Here is a 21,700-nt window from a genome sequence, read left to right on the forward strand (position 1 = left end):
TTGTGTTGTCTAAGTGTTTCCAAAACATAAGCCAAATGTGTAGCATGTTCTATGAGATTATTGGAATAAACAAGTATGTCATCGATGAATACTATGACACATTTATTTAGAATTGATTTGAAGACCCTGTTCATCAAATCTATAAAGACAACAGAGGCATTCGTTAGTCCAAATGACATCACAATAAATTCATAATGACCGTACCTAGAATGTAAAACAATTTTAGGAATATTTTCAACTTTGATTCTCAATTGATGATACCCTAATCGCATATCAATTTTGGAGAATATCAAAGCACCTTGAAGTAGATCAAGGAGATCATGAATCCTGGGAAGTGGATAATTGTTCTTGATGGTTACATTATTCAAATATCGATAATCTATACATAATCTGAAGGTTTCTTCTTTCTTCTTAACAAATAGCACTGGAGCACCCCAGGGAGATGTGCTAGGTCGAATAAATCCTTTATTCAAAAGTTTTTGTAACTGTTTGCCCAATTCTTGCAATTCGACACAACCCATTCGGTAAGAGGCTTTAGAGATTGAAGTAGTCCCTGGTAGTAAATCTATGGAAAATTCTACTTTATGAATTGGAGGCATACCCGTCAAATCCTCAGGAAATACATATGAAAAGTCTCGCACCACTGGAATATCCTGAATACTGGATTTAGAATTAATTTCACCTATTCAATAAAATATATTAGGTTATGGAATATAAGATTAAGTAAATACATAAACAAAAGTATTTTCATTAATTTTAAAAGTTACTTACAAAGAGTAGGGTTTAGCATTAGGAGGATTTAAAGTCACAATTTTACTAAAACAATCTAGATTGAAATGGTAAGTGGCTAACCAATCCATGTCCAAAATTACATTAAAGCTAGGAAAATCTAAAAGCAAAATGCCCACTACTGATTCCCTATCAGCTGCCTTAATCTTACATGGTTTGTAAACTTTATTGGACACTAGGATATCCTTGGATGCAATTTCTACAACTAGGGTTCTATCTAATGGTTCAGGTTTAACAGATAATTGTTTAGCAAAATTTAATGATACAAAGGAATGTACAGCACCAGAATCAATCAAAGTACGAGAAACATAGTTAGAGATAAAAAGTATACCTTGGATGATTGCTGGCGTAGCCTCTGCATCAGGCTCATCAAGTTGATAGACACGTCCCCTCGAGATAGGTTTGCCTTCCACCTAGAGATAGTCCTTAACATAATGACCCAATTTACCACATCAGTAACAAACATTAGTGACCCGGTAACAAGGATGATCATCATGGTTCTTCCCACACTGACTACAAACCTAATTGGTAGCAGTAGATTTACCTGTGGAAGAAGGCACTACTGGATATGTACAGGGCCACTTATCACTTGTACTGGGCATAAGCTATTTCCTTTTCAACTGAGTAGAAGTTCTATAATGATTGGCTTGTTTGAGTCTGGTTGCTAAAAGTTCTTTACCCAACTGTGTCATTATCAAGAACCTCTACATAAGTACTAGCCCAAAACATTGCCACACGTTCATAAATATCTAGTCTAAGACCCTTAAGGAACCTTTAGGCCTTCTTAGCTTCGGTAGAGACAAGTTTAGGTACAACCCTAGATCACTGAATACATCTTGAGGCATAATAACTTACGAACATATTCCCCTCATGAAGATCTTGGAATTCTTCCTCTTTTTTTTCTCTAACAAAGATTGGATTATGATGAAATGCAGTAAAGAACTGTTCCCAGGAAATGGGAGTGGGCAAAGTCTCCCGCTTAAGTCTCCATCAATTTTCTACCTCACCAGTAAATATAAAGATTGCTAATGGCGCCTTTTATTCATCAGCAATCTCAAGAATGGAAAATACCTTCTCAATTTACATTAACCAACTATCAGCAGCTATAGGATCAAGACCACCATCGTAGATAGGAGATTTTAATTTCCTAAACTCATATATATTAGCAGCTATGGTTCTGTTGTGGACTGTTGGATTATCCCCAAGAGGAGGGCAAGCATTATTATGTATTTGTTGATACACTACATGTGTCAGGCCCTGGATGGCCTTAAACAGCTCAGTGAACTCAGTCCTAGTTGGGGCATCATCAGGTCTCTCTGTAGGAGGTCTTCCTCAAGGCATACTGGCCTACATAAGGAAAATAATTCTTAGAGACTAATAAGTTGAATTCTTAGTATTCTAATATATCAACCCAATTTATCTAAACCTAACTTATTTTAAACCCTAAGCCTCAGTGTAAGGGATGTCCCTTGGATTTCACTCTGATACCACTTATGATGTCCTAATGCCCGAGAACAACAACATCCAATCCAATTATTAAATAAAATTTTCTTTTTAAACATACTACCGTAAAACATTCCATCCCTTATAAACATACTTTCAATATTTTGATGCACAAGTTAACTATCTAGATTTATACATAAGTTTGAATTAACTAACAAAATACAATTCTTTTGCCTCTATTCAAAATATACAAAAGTCATTTTATCCTAGTCCTCATGGAACGGATCCAAACAGATGTCCAAAGGTCTTCATTATCATCTGGAGAATTGGATTAGGGGTTAGTTCCAACAACTTAATAAGACCAGTAGTAATAAATTTATACAAATAATATTTTGAAAACCAATAAATGTAGCTTATAAAAGATCAATTGTGCACTCAATATCGTACTCGATCACCCAACGCACACACACATAAGTTTTAATTTATATTTAAAATTGTATTATTTTAATAACTTTATCCCTACTGCATGCAGGTGCCTAAACCTGTAACTAGGAGGGTAGTGAAGACACCACAACCTCTAATAAAAGAGATTACAGTTATATTAGTAAACGGTAAACAGTAAGCAGTTCAGTACCTACTCAGTATAAGAGTAGGGTTTTTATCAGTAAACAGTAGGAAGTGATAACAATTATAACAGTAATTTTGGTAATGCCCCTCCTGAGTATCAAATAGAAGTATTTACTAAATATTTTTATTAAATATATGAATTATCTTTTTAAGTTATTTTTTTTTAATATATAAACTAAACTTGTTTTTGTTTTTTTAATTCAATTTTCATAATTGAATTCTTAGAGTTTTATTCATTTTGTTTCTCGCATCTAATTTATTCCTTTTTTTTTTTTTACTTTATTTTATTTATTTCTTTTTTAATACAAGTTTTATTTTATAAATTTTCATTTTTAATTTATTTTTAGATTCTTTTCCAATTCTGCCCTTTACAGAAAACCAACCCTTAAGGAGGGATTTTTTTTTTTTCTTTTCGGCATTTCAGTGCTATGACCGTATAAACATAACCCATTTGGTTCCATCCGATCAACTCATGCATTCCTTGTTAAATTTCATTTTATTCATCACTTATCAATTTATCAAATGCAATTAAATCTTAGAATTTCATCCACTTTGACGTATTAAAACCCATTTAAACATATAACACATGCACACTTCACTTTGCATATAAAAAGTCACATATGTCAGCTTTTTTTTAATTGAATTCATTCATTATGCAGCTAGAAAATACCATTGCATGTATAATATAGAGTACCACAGGTCTTACCTTCTTGCAGAATTCAAAAATAACCTACACGCTACACCCGTGAGCAAATCAATTCCAAATTACCAGAAAACACAGACGGATTTCATGCACTGTCAATAATGGCTTATGGTTCATTTTTGTCAAACCGGTGACTTCTGAAAATATATTTACCACTGAAGTTTGGATTAAATGAAGCTAGACCTTTTGAAGAACCTAAATGGACCTTAAAAACAGAATGAATTTGAGAATCAAAATCAGAAAAGGGAAAGGAAGGCTGACATACCTGCACTGTTGGAAGGTGCAGCAGAAACACAGATTGGTTGAGCTAGGGATAAGTGAATAGCTTAAGAGGAGCCTAAACATTATTAGAAAATCACCAGAAATTGCTTAAGAAGGAAATGTCTTGCACACCTGTGCACTTTCTCTCACATTCAGTTTTTCTTCTATTCACTTTAATGTCCACTGTTTCTCAGTTTCCTTTCTTCCTTATGAAGGAATAGAAAGGAGTCAATGGTAGAATGCAATGATGAGTTTCTATCTTCATTGCCACCGTTAGATCACAACCATGTGATCCAAACTGTGTGATGAAGGTGAATTGCTGACCGTTTTGGCCAAAACAAGTTGGAAGGAGGACATCTGGTCTATGCATGCCAATATCTTCCTAGGCAAATGAACACCTCACTTTGGCCAAGTGAGTGGGATGCCTGTAGAAGAGGAAAACAGAGGAAAATATGCATGCCCGTGTGTGGGAATTTATTTTTTTATTTTTTCCAAAAAATCCTACGATCAAAAATCAAGAAAAAAGAAAGTGAAAAAAAAGCATTTGTAAAACATAAAATTTAAACAGTTAGCAACAGAGATTATTAAGAAAGAATTTCATTAGAGTAGAATTTTATTTTCTTTTTTAATTTTTATTTACAAAGTACAGAAAATAAATATTATATTTAAAAAAAATTTAAGTGCACTATCCTATATATAGAGTCGAATAATGAAATCTCTATCAATTAATTTTATGTCAGGGAAAATATTAAGAAAAAAATAAAAATTTAGTTTTAGTAGATGTAATATCTTGTAATTATAAATAACTACAATAAAAGATTTGCTACGATAAATAAATATTGAATATCTTTTATGATCATCAATGCAATTTATTGATTCGACTTTATTAATTAATTTTGTATATTAGTGAATATTTAAGAAAAAAAATAAAAATTTAATACTAATTGATGCAATATCTCGTAAAATTTAAATAATTTATATAAGAAAATATATTATCTTTTAATTATAAATAACTAAAAGAAAAGATAACCTACTATAAATCTTATACATCTTTCATGATTGTCAATATAATTTATGGCAATTAGATCGGCTCAATCTCAACCATTCGATGTGTACACGTTTATGCTTGTGTGGTTGTCCAGGCATGTGGGCTAGCCTACGTGGCTGCCCACGCATTTCTTATTGATTGGTTAGCGGCCATGTCAGCTTGTTAATGTGGTTCACACTTTAAAAATTGCAGTTTTTCCTCTAAGCCATTTGAGTCCATATTTAATTACACCACACGTTTCCTACTACTTGGTTCATGGCTAATGTGGTCTGCACTTCAGAACTTGCAGTTTTTCCTCTAAGCCCCAAAATCCTTTCATTTGGGTTCCTTATTAATTACAGAATTGCCCTTTGTTACTATTTCCATTTTATTTTGGTCCCTGTTAATAGAATTATAAATTATTTTAAGATTTTCTTCGATTTCCTCAAATTCCAAAATACCTCCAATTCATAAATTTAATTTAAAAATTGTGTTTCTACTTGATTCTTCGCCTATAATTTTATGAAAATAAATTAATTCTCTCGAAAATCATAAAATTCATCCTGTATTCTTACCTTTTCTAAATTCTTCCAAAATATCTCAAAATTTTAAATATTCTATTATGTAGGGTGTTACAGGAAACATACATTTTGATTGACATATGTATTTATTTCTTCTCTTAAAATTTGCATGAGTTATTTACAACTCAAACTCCACCCACCACCTTTGATATAATATAACTTATCATTCTCCCTTTCATCGGGAGCAACCAGCACCATGACATCTCCTTTTTTCTGAAAATTGTATTTCGATTAATTTTTTCAAATTTTCTTGACAAAGCAACAAGAGACAAAAATTACTTTTACGAATTTTGAAGTTACAAAAAGTATAAAAAGTACAACATGAACAAGGAAAGAGATCTGATCCAACCACAAGGAGCAACTATTAAATTTGGCATACAATTTATGCCATCTAAGTGTTATCAAAACTTGATTGTAATACATTAGGATTCATTGATAAAAAAAAATGACATATTGATCCAGGCAGCCTTGAAAATCCAACTCATAAGGTCGATGGATACTGCAAAATCATTGGTTAACCCGAATGCCATGACCATGAATTCAAAGTGGCCATACCTACAGCGAAACACTGCCTTGGTAATGTCTTCGACTCTAACCCTCAACTGGTGATAGCCTGATCTGATATTAATCTTGAAAAAGATTTATGCACCCTGTAGCTAGTCAAAGATATCATGAATATGGGGTAATAGATATTTATTCTTGATTGTCACCTAATTCAGCTCTTTGTAATCAATACACAACTAGAGGGTTCCATCATTTTTCTTACCAAATAAGACTGGAGCACCTCATGGAGAATTATTTGATCTGATAAACCTCTTTTCTAGCAACACTATAATCCGACGACCCAACTCCTAAAGTTTAACTTGGCCCATCCGATATGTGGCTTTGAAGATGGGTTGTCCCCCTAGAACTAGGTTGATTGAGAAATTGATCTCCCGTTTGGATGGTAGACCTAAAGGCTCGTCAAGAAAAACATTCGAGAAGTTGCAGATAATTGGGATTATTTGTAGAGAGTTCTCAAAGTTCATTTACTTAAACATCAAAAACGTTAGGAAAAGATAGATAGTTTTTTTTTTTATATTTTTTTCATGCATATAAAATCGAGAAATTTCAAACATAATTAATTTAAAATATTTAATTTTATTTAGTAAATATATGTTTATACAAAATAAAATTCTCCATTTACCTGTGTCCTAAGTATGTTTCTTCTTAGAGGGACAGAGGGTTACAATTTTATCATAATAATTAATAATAGTATGGTAAGTCTCCGGTCAATCCATGTCCAAAATCACATCAAAACTAGAGAAGTCTAAGAGTATAAGGTTTACGTTCAACTCTTTAGCTGAAACTTTCACATTACAGGCTTTATACACTACATAAGCTTCTAGAAGTCCCATAAATGGTGTCTTTGCAACTAAGGTTTACTGTAAAGGTTCAGCCTCAACTGTCTTTCGTACCAAATTCATAAGATATAAAGGAGTGGGTGGCACCTGTATCAATCAAAGCACAAGCAGTAAAATTATGAATAAAATGCATACCCTGAATGATAGCCTGCATCACGACAGCACCAGACTCGTCGAGGTGGAAGACCCTTCCTCTAGCAATGGGTCTTACAACATCTCTACGCTTTTGAGGATAGTCCTTCACAAAATGTTATGTATTCCCGTACTCGTAGCAGGCGTTGTTCAACTTATACCGAGGTCAGTTACCATGGTTTCGACCATAATGTTGACATGCCTGAGCAAGTTGAGGGAGATTACTAAGAGGTGGAGGTGGGGCAACAATTACAACATGAGTCGTTCTAGGCCGCTTGTCAATACGACCTTGGTCAATCTGCTTCCTCTTTTGTTGATGTTGTGTCATGGCATTATTAATGTGTCCGTAACAGACAGTACGAAGTTCCTTGGCTAATTGGGCATGTTCACGGGCTTCAGCTTAGGTGTTAGACCTCATCATGGCCACCCAATCGAAGATATCGACCCTTAAACCCTTAAGAAACTTCCAGGCCTTCCTGTTCTATGTGGTTATGGATTTCATGGTAAACCAAGATAACTAAATGAATTTAGTGACGTACTGCTCACAGTTATGCTTCCTTATCGCATGTCCTGAAATTCTTCTTCTTTTTTCTCCTAAACATAAATTTTAAAGAAACTCTTGAGGAAGGCATCAATAAACTAGTCCCAAGTAGTTAGAATGGGCAAGGTATCCTTCTTGAGATGCCACCAGTGCTCGACCTCTATGGTGAACGTGAAGGCTGCAAGAGAAACCTTCTACTCTTAAATGAGATCAAGAAAAGAGAAACATTACTCTATTCGCATGATTTATGATGGGTGTCGAATCCACCAAAAATAAATTTTTAGTTAACCAATAAAACAATATTGTAATAGTGGTAAAAACGGTCGAATCCACAGGGAATTGGAAACTAGTTTTCTTCCTTGACCAATGAATAAAAAGCAAATAATGGAGGATTTTGTAGAATTCAATATGCAAAATATAAAATAAATAATGAGCAGAATAATATTGGACAAACTCTTGACTATAAATAGACTAAAGTAATTATAAAAATGATTCTTACTTAACGAAATAGCTAACTCCAGTGTTGTAATTGATCATAAATGCAAAGATTTATTTTACCCAAAATATAAAAAATCAGTTATAGTTGTCGACAATGTTCCGAAAATCAATCCTTCATTATTCCTAAACAACCCAAGAAACATTCATTAGTTGGTTCTTCGCTGTCAAGTAATCTTGGGGATGTCCACAGAATTTAATTTATCAACAGCTTTGAGAGCTAGAAGGACCTTATTCAAGCTACTGGATTCATTTGCGTGAACTGCTCAACTATATTATTTACCTCCTTAGTGCAGTACTGATCACTACTTAGTGTTAGAACCACTCAAACAATTATGGATTTGAGGAATTTGACTAGATTTATTAACTAGAAAAAGAGAGTGAGTTAGCCACTCATGGTGGGCTTTTTCAATAGAAAAGAGTTCTTGGAGAGTAAAGAGAAGAAGAAGGGTGAGGAAGAAAAGTTGCAGAAGCAGCGAAAACTAATGCGTGCGATGTCGGGAAGAAAGATGCTCTTGTTTTGACAGTCACCCCTTCTTTTATAGAAGAAAAGTTAGGGTTTTCTTCTTTCTAGTCCAATATGCAATCTTCCCTTGATTTTTGGCACATCTTTAGCTTTCCAGATTGATCTCCATGATTTTTTGTTCACAAATCTAAGCCTGAAGGGGATCTGTTTTAAATTTCAAGCGTGTGCCTTTTGTTTTTGAATTGACTGTTATGCGCGGTTCTTGGCCTTGCCTGAGGCTAAGTTGCCTGGGATGGGACCCAAGCCTTGCCCAAGGCTTGCTTCTGTGCTCATGATCCACTTCACGAATTCTTCCTCTCTTCATGTTGTTTTTCTCCATTTTTGCCCTTCTATCCCACACTGCAACAAAACACAGAAAATAGCTTAGATTAAATGATATACCATCAAGTTCAATAACCCTAAAGTAGATAATAATGATGTATTTTTCAGGTCTTATCAAACTCCCCCATATTTATCATGTACTTGCCCTCAAACATGACATTATATACTCCACAAACGCCTATTCCCACACTTTTAAATCACTTATTCCCAATCATTTTATTATAACCCGTTTGTTACATCTCATCCCTCAAGTTACTAAAGCAACCATCGGCTAGTAATTTTTGAATTTGAGTTTCTACGACCTACACTCGCAGTCAATCATTTTAACAGTATTCAAACATGATATGAGAGAGTATTTTAAATTTTTTCCCAAAAAAAATCAAGAGGAATAACCAACACATAGTAGAACGAGACCGAATTGGTCTAGACAGAGGTTTCATGCAATCAATTCATGCGAAAAATAAAAACCTTATATGTAACTTGAGCACTTATTGCTTGCTTGAAATATCACCAATCTTTTGATGCGAGCACAAACAATTGTGATGAATGGCCCCAATTACTCAGTTGGTCACAATTTCAAGTGATAACTAATGCTACTCATAGTGCTTTGAGATGTCATTAACCTTTTGATGCCAGTACAAACAATTATGATGAATGGCCCTGGTTACTCAGTTAGTGCTTATTTCAAGTGAGTAGATTATTATATATGCTCTTTTTTTTCTTGTTCTTTTTTATTTTTTTATTTTTTATTTTATTTTTGTGTTTTTTGGAACCCAAATTAATTCTAAACATGCAAATCCATATAGGTTGTAGTAGAATTTTTTTTCTAGATGTTTACTTTCCCCTCAAGGATGAGAATAATTCAATTTTAGAACAATCAGTACTCAAGCATGTCAAGTTAGAAATATATAGCTAAGGGTAACAATTCCAGGTGTGGGAAGATGAAAATAATTACAGTTCCTAGAGGATGGTTTTAAGTACAATTCAAGTTTTGAGTTGCCCCATCTGAGTTGTTTAAAGATAAAAGGGAGTTTTGCAAAAATTTTGCCTACGATGCCAAAATAAATCCACCAAAAAATAAACTGGCTACCTATATGCAAAATGCAGAGTGCAGGATGCAGAACGCTTGTCCCCCATACTTAAATCACACATTATCCCCAATATGGTGTAGAGAATGGAAAAGAAAGGAAAAAAAGAAGGGACAGAGTACTCCCCTGGTTTCATTGTGTGAATATGGTGTGTATGAGGAAGCGGTATGTGTCTTAATCGATTCTGAATTTGGTTGGGAGCAAGGTGGCCTAAGCTTTGGGCAAGGCTTGTTTAAATACTTCAGAGGTGGAAATGAGTTTATCTATCAGCAGTTTTTCTCCTGATGAGCTGCAAGATAAAAGTTAATGCAATTAAAGTAAAAGAAAACAAAAAAAAAAAAATTCAATTAAAGCAAGAAATAAATATAAAATGAAAGTAAAAGGGGTAAGAAACTCCCCTATGGTCATCATCTGCGCTGGCGGGTGGTGGACTGCAAGCTTTGATTCAACAACTGCGTCAAGGTGTCTATTCTTTCATTCAACTGATGGATGGCAAAATCCATGGAGTGTAGTTTAGTCTCGATGACCCTAATATGCATCATGGTGCAGTCCATGAACTCTTAAAAGTTTGGGGGTGGTGGGGCTGGTTCTTGGTGTGTTTGTTATCGGGTATGAGTGGTCCTAGTGGTGTGAAGCAGGGGTTGCTGTCTTTCAATTCCAAGAGACCCACATCATCTAAGGTGCATATGTCCAAGGGGGCTTGCGAGCAAGCAATATGGAGGTCGGTGTCATCAATGTCAAACTTGGTGGAGAAAAGTGTAAGTCGGGTGAAGATCGAGCCTAAGATCAATGGCCTATCGAATGACACGATGCTAGTAAATTATGAGGGAAACTAGTATCCCAAATTTACTCACTGTCTCTGCATCATGCATTAAAGGAAATAGAGCTCGATTTTAGACACGACACTTGGTGCATCCTTACATCCTGAAAAAGAGTATGCGAGGAACCTGTGGATGTACTTCATGCATGGATCACGCAAGTAAAGGTCCTTTGATTCACTGGAGTCATAGGGGTCTGGGTGGTTGGTTCACAGTTCATCATAGATGGTTACAAGGTCAAAATAATAACAAAAATCACAATATGGATACGTGTATTTAGGGTCATCAAATCCTAGGGTCGTGTTAAACTGGGTAATTGAGATGTTGAAGTGTTGCCCTCTCAGTCTATAGGAAGTAAGGTTGGGAGTATTGAGGGTGAAATGTGAAGATTTTTGGAATTTAAAGGTTCAGTAAAACTCCCCAACGAGTTCTATATAGGCCGATGTATGGAAAAGCCTGTGCACACCATTGTAGATGGCAAAGGTCCTCAAGGTAGGGTCGTGAACAGACTTAACTAGGATTATGGTCAATTTATGGACCACATTATAACATGCCTCCTCCTCTTCGTCCTCAAATGTGAGGTGCCCTTAGAGTTTGGACTCTGTGGGATGGTGAAGAGATTGACCCTGTCGAACTCAGGCCCTCTTTGGTGGCCGTGCAAAGAGTTCTTCTTCTTCAGCAGCTGTGGTAGTGGGGGATTGGTGATGAAAAGGCTTGGTTGATCAGAGTCGAATGGGAGTCGAGGATGTCGATGACTGAGCTGTGAATCTTCGATTTAGAACTTGAGGGGTTAGTGGTGTCTAGTGGAGACTGCTCTCTGGTTGGGGCCTGAGGGGTAGAAGCTAGCGTAGGAGCCTGGGTTGCTAGCCTAATAGTGCAGAGGTGAGCGAAGGGCCGAAGGCCACTCGTCTTTCACGCTGATCTCTTCTGCTTCATTTGGTTTTGATGTAAGCAAAGGAGGGGGTTCGGTTTGAAAATTGAGGTGTGGTTATAGAGGAATTGGAAATGGGTTAAAGGGTTTCTTTTTAAATAAAGGGGTTCCAGGTGGTGTAAGCTTTGCCCAAGACTTATGTGGGGATTGACACATAGCTCTGTTACAAGGCTCTTTGCACAAGTATTGGGCAAGGCTTGTGCATAAGTCAGGCAAGGTTCTGATGGGCCAGAAACAAGCCTTGGGCAAAGCTTGTCAGACGCCTCTAGGACCTAGCCTTATCTTGGTTTTCGACATCTGAATTCCTTGTTTTTGCACCCTAATCATCACATAATTCACGTTAAATTTAGGAAAAATTATGATAAAAAAGATTTAAATAAGTAATACTTAACAAATTCAAAAGAGAAGAAAGAGAAAAAAAATGGGTTACCTCCCATTGAGCATCCTTCTTTATGTCCAAGGTCGGACTATATCCTACTATTGTCAGGTGTGTGCCTCAGGTAAGTCCAGGGTTAGCTCTTCAATGTTGTGCGCATAGAACCCCTCATATAAAGGTTTAAGTCGGTGTCCATTTACCTTCAAGATTTTATTAGTGTCAAGGCTCCTGATTTCAAATGTGTTATACGGGTAGATGTTAGTGAAAACAAACAGCCTGATCCATCTCGACCTTAGCTTCCCAGGGAACAACTTAAGTCATGAGTCAAAGAGGACCTTTTGCCCTATCAAGAATTGCTTCGTTGAAAGCACTTGATCATGGAATACCTTGGCCTTGTCTTTCTAGATTATTGAATTCTCATAGGCCTCATTTCGTATTTCTTCTAGCTCTTACAATTGCAACTTCCTATGCTCGATGGCCTCTTCCAACTTCATGTTGCAGCTTTTGATAGCCCAATATGCCCTATACTCTAGCTCAACATGTAGGTGGCATACCTTTTTGAAGACTAGTCAGTATGGGGACATTTCAGTTGGTGTTTAAATGTTGTTCAGTATGCCCATAGAGCGTCATCTAGCTTTGCACTCAAATCCTTTCTATTCGGGTTGATAGTTTCTTCTAAAATGGATTTGACCTCTCGATTGGAAACCTCTTGTGTTGCAGATGGTAGGAAGTGGATATGTGGTGAATGATATGGTATTTTTTTAAGAGAGCGCCCACCACTGGATTGTAAAAGTGCATTCCCTGATCACTTATTACTGCTCTTGGAACTCCAAACCTCACAAAGACTTGTGCCTTTAAGAACGTAACAATTTTTTTAGCATCATCAGCTCTTGTTGCTTTTGCTACGACCCATTTAGAGACATAATCCATTATTACCAAGATGTATGTGTTTTCGAAGGAAGACAAGAACTGTCCCATAAAATCGATACCCCATATGTCAAAGATTTCACACACTAGTATGGGCACAAGTGGCATCTGATCTTTACAGCTGATGTTGCCTGTACACTAGCAGTTTTCATATGTTTTGCAGAAGGTATATGCATTACAGAATAAGGATGGCCAGAACAGGCCACACTCCAATACCTTCCGTGTTATCCACTTAGGACCGAAGTGCCCCCGGATGCATGTGAGTGGCAGAATATGAGGACAGAGGCTAGTTCAGTTTCTAAAAAACACCTTCTGATTATCTGGTCAGCATAATATTTCCACAAGTACAAGTCATCCCATACGTAATGCCTGACTTCCTTTTTTATCTTTTTTTTCCTGACTCTTAGGAAATCGGCTGGTAACTCCTGGGTAACAAGGTAATTGATGATATCTGCATACCATGGTGCTACTTGTTGTATCATAAACAAATGTTCATCTAGAAACTCGTCATCCAATGGTGAAGAGTCCCCATTAGATGGCAACTAGCTGAGGTGGTTTGCCACTAAGTTCTCTATTCCCCTTTTATTCCTAATTTTAAGATCAAATTCTTGCAATAGAAGTATCCACCGTATCAGCCTCGGCTTGGCTTCTTTCTTCTTCAATAAGTATTTTAATGTTGTATGGTTGGAGAACACTATCACTTTTGTTCTCAGCAAGTATGACCAAAATTTTTTCAGGGCAAACACAACAACAAACAATTCTTTCTCTGTGGTAGAATAGTTCGTTTGAGCACTGTCGAGGGTGCGAGAGGCGTAGTACATTACATGTGAGTCTTTTTTCGTTCTCTGCCCGAGCATCATGTCTACTGCCTTATTGCTTGCATCACACATTATTTCAAATGGTAGGTTCCAATTTGGTAGCTACATGATGGGTGCTATCACTAACTTCTCTTTAAGTATTTTAAATACTTTTTTACAATGCTTATCAAAGGTGAAGTCCACCTCTTTTTGCAGTAGTCGACACAAAGATTGTGTTATTTTCAAGAAGTCCTTGATGAATCTCCAACCAGCATGTCCCAAAAATGAGCGTATCTCCCGCATGCTTCTTGGGTAAGGCAATGACTTGATGATGTCGACCTTTGCTTTATCAACTTTTATGCCTTTTGAAGACACTACATGACCCATAATTAGTCCTTGGTCCACTATGAATTGACATTTTTCATAGTTGAGCACCAGGTTGGATTCAAGGCATCTTTTCAGCACCTTAGTGAGGTTGTCAAGGCATTCATCAAAGGAATCCCCATAAACTATAAAGTCATCCATGAACACCTCGATGCTTCTTTTTATGAAATCAAAAAAGATGCTGATCATGTATCTCTAGAATGTGACAGACGCATTACAAAGGTCGAACAACATCCATCGGTAGCCAAAGGTCCTAAAGGGGCATGTGAACGTGGTTTTTTCTTTGTCTTTGAGAGCAATTAGAATTTGGTAAAATCCATAATATCCGTCCAAACAACAGTTCTACCAGCCAACCTTTTCAGCATTTGATCAATGAAAGGTAAGAGGAAATGGTCTTCATCGTGGAGGCATTTAACTTGCGGTAACCAATGCACAACCTCCACCCATTCTATACGTTGTCTGAGATTTTCTCTCATTCTTGGTTTTCTATCATTGTGACCTATCGTTTTTGGTATAATTTGATCCAGACTCACCCATTTGTTATCCAAGATTGGGTAGATGACCCCAGTATCTAGCAGCTTTAAAACTTCTTTCTTCATCACTTCCATCATTGGTGGGTTCAGGCACCTTTGTGCATGTCTACTGGGTTTACTGTCCTCTTCTAGTAGGATCTTATGCATATAGGTGGAAGGCAAATTATCTTAAAATCTGCAATGATCCGGCCGATTGCCTCCTTGTGTTAACGAAGCACTCTTACTAATTTTTCTTCTTCCACTTGGTTAAGTTTGTTGGAGGTTATCACTAGAAGAGTCTCTCCTTCACCTAAGAAGATATATTTTGAGGTGCTCGGGTAGCGGCTTTAACTCTAACTTGGAAGCCTACAAAACAGAAGGGGGAATCTTTGTATGAGTAGTGGGGAGATCTAATTAAGGAGTTATACCTTTTACCTGATTAAAGGATTCCAACTCAAACACAGCTTTTTACAATTCTTGACTAGCTACATTGTCTTTTTCTAGCACTCTTAAGCTGTCAGCATTTAAGTTGTTGCAAAGTGCAATGTTCATCTTATCCCCATAGCTTAGATTGAAGTGTTGTTGGTTCAGAACCTCCAGGGCATCGATGTTGCATGCATAAGATAAGTCAAATGGATATTTAATTGCATCATACATATTAAACCTTACTATTTCGCTATCGAATTCCATAGTGAGGGTTCCATTTTGAATGTCTATTTTTGTTTTAGCTGTGCTGAGAAAAGGCCGACCTAGTAAGAGGTCAGAAGAATTCGGGGATTTATCATCTTTCATGCTCAATACATAGAAGTCAACTAAAAAGATAAGATTGTCCACTTGAACTAGCACATCTTCCAAGACTCCTTCAGGGTAGACAACAAATCTACCCGCCAGTTGGATGATTACTCCAGTTTCTTTTAGTTGCCTGGCACTCAGCTTCGAGTAAATGGACATGGGCATGGGCATTTTACCCAAGGTAGTTATTTTACATGAGATGGCGAACATACCTTGGTCTTTGCATTTGGGTGGTAATTTTCTTTGTATGATAGTCAGAAACGTTCTCCCCCACACTTGCTCTTTCATTGTTGCATAATTTCCTCTTGTTAGTGCACAATTCCTTCAAGAATTGGGCATATTTGGGTATTTGTTTGATTGCGTCAAGTAGGGAAAGATTGAATTCAACCTTGCGGAATGTCTCCAAGATTTCCTTGTTTGGGTGGTAATTTCCTCTTTTTCTTTCTTTGTTTTTTGGTAAATCTCTCTGGGAATGGTGGAAGGATTGGAATCAAATTGCAATGACTAGAGTCTATTTCAGCTGGGGAAACACTATCATCTACTGCTGACTCAGTGGCCTTGCCCAAGGCTTTTGGTTATGCTTCCTTTTATAAGCCTCAGCAAAGGTTTGTCTTGGGAGGGACCCCTGACAGTTCTTTCCACTTTGCAAGGTGATTGAGCTAACATTTGGCCTTAGATTCACTTCTGTCTGGGAGGGCAATTTGCCCTGAAATTCTAACCTATTCATGGAGGTTGTCAATTGGCTAACTTGGGTCTCCAAATTTTGAATGATTGCCCTTGTCTTCTGTTGAAATTATTGGGTGTTAGTAACAAGTAATTTAACAATTTCTTCAAGAGACATACATTATTTTGGAGGTGTCGCCTACGGTGGCAATGGTGGCTTATTCGGATATTATTGGTAATTCTGCTGTCAAACTCTATAACTAAAGTTTGGGTGGTCTCTCCATCCAGATATATATGTGTTAGAAAAAGGGTAATATCTTCTTTGTGGTTGACTTTGAAATCCACCCCCAACATTGAATTGCTACTGATCATCTTCCTGAACTGTAGGGCACATGTTTGCGGGATGTCCGAAATGTGCACAAATTCCATACATTCTTGTTCGCTGAGTGTTTTCTGTGGCCTTACTTTTTACCAGATGAGTTAATTCAGAAATTTAAGACTCAAAGGAGGATATACTTACCTCATTCACCCTCCGAGGAGTGTCGCGAATGGAGCTGAATTGTTGAAAAGTGGCCGCCATGATCGATATTAGCTCTCTTGCTTGGCGTGGTGTTTTGTTGACGATGGCACCTTCACTGGCAGCATCCAACATCCTTCTTTCCAAGAATAGTAGCCCTTCATAGAAGTAATGTATCAAAGACTAATATGATATATCATGTTGCGAACAACTCACGCATAATCGTTTGAACCTCTCTCAGTAATCATGTAAGCTCTCGGAATCGCTCTGACGGATCCCACATATCTCTCTCCTTATTCTGACTGCTCGAGATGACCTTCACCATCTCCGCCCAAAGTCATGATTGATCTGGGTGATAGATAAAACAGCCACTCCTTGGTCGCATCATCTAGGGAAAATGGGAATGCTTATAACTTGATTTGCTATTCATATATACCTTGGGGTTCCATGCTGGAGTAGACCACGTGGAATTCCTTGAGGTGCTTATACAGGTTTTCATTCTCTATGCCCCGAAACTTAGGGAGCAGGTGGATCAAACTAGATTTGAGTTTAAAGGAGAACATCCACATGATTTAACTTCTCAACGACCTTAAGAGCTACAAGGACTTAATTCAAGCTCCCGGATTCATCTACGTGAACCGATCAGCTAGATTACTTACCTCCTCAGTGCAGCACTAATTATTATTTGGTGTCAAAACCACTCAAACAATTATAGATGTAAGGAATTCGGTTAGCTGCTTGTGGTTTCTCTTCTCGTATGATGGACCCTGTTCAAATGGATTCAAAACAACAAATATATATAGGTGCAAGAAGTAAATAAATACCAATTCTAAAATGAAACCCAAATTAATTTGATTAGACCTCACAAATACATTGCTCAAGTTTTTTGGATCTATTAACTAGGAAAAGAGAGTGAGTTAGCAACTCATGGTGGGCTTTTTCAATATAAAAGAGTTCTCGGAGAGTAAAGAGAAGAATAAATATGAGGAAGAAAAGTTGCAAAACTAGTGGAAGCTGTTGCATGCGACATCAAGAAGAAAGAAGTTCTTGCTTTGACGGCTGCCCCTTCTTTTATAGAAGAAAAGTTAGGGTTTTCTTCTTTCTGTTCCAATATGCAATCTTCCCTTGATTTTTGGCACATCCTTAACTTTTCAAATTAATCTCCATGATTGTCCAAAAATCTAGGCCTGAACGGAATCTATTTTAAAATTCAAGTGCGAACCTTTTGTGTTTGAATTGACTGCTGCATGCAGTTCTTGGCCTTGCCCAAGGCTTGATTTTATGCTCATGATCCACTTCACAAATTCTTCCTCTCTTCATGCTATTTTTCTCTTTTTTTTCCCTTGTATCCCACACTACAACAAAACATAGAAAATAGATTGAATTAAATGATGTACCATCAAGTTCAATAACCCAAAAGTGGGTAATGATAATGTTGTTTTCAGGCCTTATCAATCTATACTTTTGTGACCATGGGGTTCGGTCCACCATTAAAATGAGGAGAGTTCAACTTTCGAAATTTTGAGATACTGTACGAAATAGCGCAATCATTATGAGGGGTCATTTACAAGATGAGGGTGTTTGATGGTATGGGCAAAGTTGTGGCCCATAGTGGTGGTCAACCCTTAAATTGCCCGAATTAATTCAGTAAACTCTGCATGGATTGGGGCATCATGTGCATGACAGTCTCTCTCAAGTCATATTTGCCAATAAAAAGGGGATAAGGGTTTAGTACAGTTGTCGATCACTAAGGTCCAAAGGATATTATTGCTCTAAGAAATTTTTAGATTTCTAAACTTAAATTCTAGGTCTCAGTGTAAGAGATGTATGAGAATCTTGCTTTGATATCACTTGTGACATCCTAGTATTAGTGGGGTAATAGTGCCCAATTATATAAGAAATATGAGTGCATAAAAGAATTATACAACAGAAGTAATATTCATCTCTTCCAAAATATAATGTTCATACACATCTGAGGTCAAGAAGTTGGCCACAAAATATGTACAGACATTGTTCTACCCACTTCTTTCATTACAAAAATATAGGGTTCATTAAAGTACAATCATCCACATACACTCAACATCCTGTTTGGATGACAAAATATATACAGACATTGTATAGTGTTCATCTGAGGTCAAGAAGTTAGCTAACAAAATATATACAGACATTGTTATACCCACTTCTTTCATGACAAAAATATAGGGTTCATCAAAGTACAATTATCCATATACACTCAACATCATGTTTGAATGAATTTTAGTGATGAGTAATTAATATATGACAATAATACTGATTGAATGTAATGAAATAGGATATGAATGACAAATTTTTTTTATATTTGGATAATTGTGTATTAATGTATGTTAATAACAACTATTTTGTTTTGATGATAAGATAGTATAGTTGTATTTTCAGTCAAATTACTAATTTATCTTTATTCTATTATGTAATAGTAAATGAAAGATAAGAAGTATGTAATGAAAAAAAATAAATTACATAAAAATATAATTAAATTTATATTTAAATAAATAATTATCTCACATAATCAAATTAAATTTTTATATTTGATAAAATAAATAATTATTATTTATATTATCCTATTAATTTAATTTTAATAAAAAAAATTAGTTATACATTAGAAACAAATGGTTGTAATTATATATTATTATATTAAATTTAAAATTATTTCAAGAAATAAAAAATTAAAATGTGTTTGAAATAATCATTTACCATGAGTTAATTTATTAAGCATATTTTATGATGGTATACTGGAAAAAAAATTATCTACTCGTCACATACCACCAATTCGGTGGTTTTTAAAATTCATTCTAAATTTGCTATTTGGATACTGTCTGCTATCATCCCATCAGGTTGGAAATAAAAACAAACAAGATTTTATCACGCCCGTGGAATACCATACATTAATTGACTACTATTTACCACCAAACAAACAGAGAGCAAATATCCATTACTAGTTCGCGAATAAATCTAAACAAGTCAAAGGGTAGCTCGCGAAGCTATTCTTTACTTTCCTCATTATTGGGGAGAAAATAGATTGGGTTGAGTTCCATAAAACTCACTAAGGGAAATAGTATTTAAACTACGTTACTAAAGTTTTAAAAGTTGTTTATTTCAAGAAAGGTGTCGTACCTTCACAATTAGTAGAGCTTACCACCAAAGACCATTGGAGATTATATTCATTTAAAATATCATTGAAAACATCGTACTTTTAATTAATTGAAATACATTTTGAAATACCAATTTTTAAACATAAGTAATAAAACAAAATAGTGAAAAACATATTTGGAACTAATAGAACCATCCAAAACATAGCATGACGAGACGGAACAGTAAGAAATATAACCAACTCAACAGCAGTCCAAAACATAAATAATCAATCAACAGTACTAGCTAAACATTCAAACTATTTGGTTTAGTTACAGTGTTTTATAGATATTCGCGCGAAGTTATTTTGACTTATATCAACAGAGAGCAGGTGGGATCCCCGACTATCACTGTGAATGAGAAACTGATAAGTTCTATTTACGATAATAAAATTAGTAACTATGACCACGATAATACTTTGCTAGTGTGACCCCTATAATCAATCACGATCTACTCTTGTCAGAGAGAATGCTAATACCATTCATAGGGAGCGGTTTTCCAACAGTTGGTAGCAATCATATTCAGTCACTCCTCAATAATAAACGCTAAACGGATTTCAATCTTTTCAGTTTTTCTTAATAATTATGGAATCACCATTAAATTCACAGTCCCTAACATTCGTTTTAGTCCATTAGGTCCATCAAATGGTTCTTATAATCCATTGTTTACCCGGCTTCTAAATTATCCTGAATCCCAATTGTTTGGGCCTACTAAGGCCCAAGCAATTGGACTGGGACCCAATAAGGGCTCACTAACCAAACTCGGATCCAGTAGGGGTCCATTGACCAACTCGGCCTAATAAGATTCGTTTGGGCCTACTAAGGCCCAAGCAATTCAACCGGGACCCAATAAGGGCTCACTAACCAAACTCAGATCCAGAAGGGGTCCATTGACCAACTCGGCCTAATAAGAGCCCAACCTACCTAACCCAAACTCGATAGGGTCCACTAGACCTAACCTAGAGTGATTTGGGGTCCACTGAACCTCTAGCCCCAATACAGCCTCACCCTAGCCCGATTCACCAAAGTTTATAACCTTGGCCTACAAAGGCCTTATGACCCGGTCCGTAAGGACTTATTACCTCTCGGCCTAAAGGCCTACTAGCATCATACACTAGTCAGGCCCGTAGAAGGCCCAACAACTCACCTCACCCACGGTCCAATGAGGACCTCACACTCATTCAACTTGTGAGGGCCTGACAATCGGTTCACCCACTTGGCCCGAGGAGAGCCTCGCCTCAACCCAGCCCATAAGGGCTCAAACTCTTACTTGACTCAAACCCGGTAAGGATCCAATAACCAAACCCGAATCATGGATTAGTAATGGTTCTCCCGTTTAGTCCTGAGCCCAAAACAGGGGCCCTTAAACCCAGTTAGGCTCTTGGGTTCCCTCTTAGGCCGAGGCCCAATCTGGCCAATCCTCTCGGCTTTCACCACATGGGTGAGGCTAAAAGCGCAACCTGCATCGTTGGCCCAGCACGTATGGGTGCCAAGTCGGGCCACGCAACACCCGACCTCTACTGCACAAAAATAATTTTATCGTAGCACCATAGTGCCTACTGTAAAGAAATCATTCAACACTCCATAAAATCATTCCAAACCTGACCATGTCCCCATCAAGCATTCATAATTCCCATTGCACACAAATAAATTAGAAAAATGAAATCATTTAAACATAAGAAAACTAGTATCTTCAAACATTTGTCAAGCAGACATGCACACTGCAATACCCGAACCAACACGCATGCATCTCAAGTTTTAATTAGTTTTGCAAGTGTGAAAAGAGCATTAGAAGGGTAAGAATAAATACCAAACCCCTACCTTTTGCTACCAAACTCTCGGGTTCCAAAGAAAATGAAGTTTTTCTTACAGTTTGAAGGAG

At 36.6% G+C, this 21,700-nt stretch overlaps 2 long non-coding RNA genes across 3 annotated transcripts; both read right to left on the minus strand.

Moving 5' to 3' along the window:
* Positions 1 to 316: 316 nt before the first annotated feature.
* On the minus strand, positions 317 to 4,215 carry LOC148266451 (uncharacterized). 2 transcript variants are annotated; one of them, XR_015818539.1, is made up of 3 exons: positions 3,828 to 4,215; positions 1,121 to 2,550; positions 317 to 682 (listed from the first exon to the last, which is right to left on the minus strand). It is a non-coding gene; the product is annotated as an uncharacterized LOC148266451 (long non-coding RNA). The 2 variants fall into 2 exon arrangements; XR_015818538.1 differs by having other exon boundaries at positions 1,121 to 4,215.
* Positions 4,216 to 7,963: 3,748 nt separating this feature from the next.
* LOC148266452 (uncharacterized) lies at positions 7,964 to 16,651 on the minus strand. Its single transcript, XR_015818537.1, has 2 exons — positions 12,117 to 16,651; positions 7,964 to 12,005 (listed from the first exon to the last, which is right to left on the minus strand). It is a non-coding gene; the product is annotated as an uncharacterized LOC148266452 (long non-coding RNA).
* Positions 16,652 to 21,700: the final 5,049 nt, after the last annotated feature.

The sequence above is a fragment of the Carica papaya genome, chromosome 4, assembly GCF_054855325.1.
Source record: "Carica papaya isolate Zhongbai chromosome 4, ASM5485532v1, whole genome shotgun sequence".
Taxonomy (NCBI): domain Eukaryota; kingdom Viridiplantae; phylum Streptophyta; class Magnoliopsida; order Brassicales; family Caricaceae; genus Carica; species Carica papaya.